The 2,295-nt window shown below is 52.2% G+C and overlaps 1 protein-coding gene across 1 annotated transcript in view; it reads left to right on the forward strand.

The window, feature by feature from the left end:
* SBF1 (SET binding factor 1) overlaps nt 1–2,295 on the forward strand; it is a 54,038-nt gene that overhangs the window by 50,891 nt on the left and 852 nt on the right. The window lies entirely within an intron of this gene.

The raw sequence follows: 2,295 nt of genomic DNA on the forward strand, positions 1-2,295 counted from the left end.
GGACCCGCGCGGGGGCACCTGCGTCTCCCGACTGCTCAACAGGTCAGCGGCAGATTTCCAGAGAAACTCCGATCCCGGAGCCCCGAAACAGAAGGACTGCGTTTTCAGAAGAGCGGAGCAAAGCAGGTGCAGAGCTATGCTGAAAACTGCTCCTGTTCGGGTACCCAGTGCTGCAAAACCCATCTCCAAATACGTTAACGCCCCATCCCCACTCCGCCCCCGGCCGCGGCGCCTTCCCCCAGCTCGGACCGGTGCGCTGGACGGATCTCCCGGTCGCGGGGACCCAGGGAGGTGTCACCTCCCACCCCCCCAGCCCCACTCCAGCTCTGCCTTGTGTCTGACATGGACCGCAGAGGTGGCCGTCTCCACGGTTTTCTCCCCAAAGGAGCGGCTGGCGCAAAGAGCCCACGCTCGGAGCGGGGGCACGTCCCGCAGCCGCCCCGGCCGGAGCTCGGTTGCCCTTTGGAGACGCCTGGATGAACCTGACAGCTCCCGGGCTCTGCCCGGCACCGCTGCCCTCACTCGGCCTCCCCTTCTCCTGGAGAGAAGTGATTATTTAAAAAAAAAAAAAAAATCAAAAAAACAAAACCCCAAACCCAGAAACCTGTTTTGGTTTATTTTTAGGTTAAACACGTGTTTCGGGTCCTTTAGCCTAAGGTGGCACCCGGCGGGTTTTGGGGGGGACCGAAGGAAGAGGTTTGTGCTAACAGTCACACAGCCAAACGCCGCCGGTGGGAACCGCAGCCTGAGGCCGAACGGGAAAGAAACCGATGGGGGTTACGGAGAAAGCGCCGGAGAAGCAACTCCAGAAGCTCCAATTCAACAGACCGCGGACCAAGATAAGGTGGCAAAGAATATTTAATATTCTGATTGCTTTAGATATGCCAAGTGCAAATTAACTGGTGGAACGATGGTGTTCTGCCGAGTCAGGGAAATCAGAGCCTAAAAGGGAAGTTTCTGTTCGTCTGAGTGGACACAGCCTATAGTAAAAATATCATTAGAACCACGGATAGTTAATGTGCAATAATACATATTACCCCCTCCATGTATATACATGTATGTATGCATGTACACGTGTATGCACACACACATATATATACACGAGACGACCGTCTGGAGCACTGCCAAACCGATCCAGCGCCGGTACTCGGGTTGAGTTAAAGAAAAGGTTTACAAAATACCAAATCAAGAAAAAGGTTTCTACAAAACTTTACATTCCAACTGAAGCTGCTCATCTAAATGTCAAACACCGTCAAAACCGGGTTTGGATACGAAAGGCAAAGACCGAAACAGAGACGGGACAGAAGTTAAAGAACAGTGACCTCCTCCTCCCCCGTGAGCCTCACGGGGAAAATGCCGAAGTGAGAAACACCCTCCAGCACTTCTTGGGGTGGTTTTTTCAGGCTGAAAACACAGTTTTACCTGCTTAGAGAAAATGGCAACGAGTATGAAACAGTATTTTATCCTGAACTGAAAAAGCCATAAGAAGTCATTTGGTTCTCACCCCTCGCCCAGTGACGCGGGTCCCCGGGGAATTCCGCCCTTCCAGAACCTTCCTCCCTCTGCCCAGTACCTTGGATTGATTTTATCTGTACCAATAATTAAATCGTTTTAGAAGGTGCACACTTAATGATCAACAAGTTATACGCAGACCCAAAAGCTCTGAGAAAAATAGGTTTAAGGTGAATTTAGAAATATATATATATATATATAAATAGCCCCTATATACACTAACGAGTGAAGATGACGAGCGGAGGACGGGAATGACGAGTGGAGGACGAACAAACCCAGCACTCTCCGGCCAGCGGCTCCTTCCACCAACGCCTCCGTCCCGTCCCGTCCCGTCCTGTCCCGTCCCGCAGCCGCCTCGTCCCAGCAACCCCCACCCCACAACCACCACTGCCCTTTCCTTTACGGGGCACAACCTCCCGCACGCAGAGGAGAGAGCTGCTGCTTCGAGGAGAAGTAATAAAAATACACGAGAAATATTTCAGGCACAGCAAGCGAACGGAGGTCCATTTCCCACTTCTAAAGCTGCTCTTTAAGTTACCACCGAGGCTGGCAGAAGAAATCATTTTCTTCCTTGAAATCTCACTAATTCTTTTAATCGCAAAGGCTCCTCTCCTCCATCTCACGGTCCCAGCCCACAACGCTCGGGTGGCTCACGCCAAATCAGAAACCGCCGGAAGTGGAGAAGCTCCCAGGGATGCTGTAAAACCACTTAAACTGCGCTGGGGGTGCGCGAGCGTTCGTTAATTACAATTTGGCCACGGGACCGCGTGCAGGTCTCGGGGC

Source organism: Charadrius vociferus, unplaced genomic scaffold, assembly GCF_000708025.1.
Source record: "Charadrius vociferus isolate BGI_N301 unplaced genomic scaffold, ASM70802v2 scaffold1215, whole genome shotgun sequence".
Lineage (NCBI taxonomy): Eukaryota > Metazoa > Chordata > Aves > Charadriiformes > Charadriidae > Charadrius > Charadrius vociferus.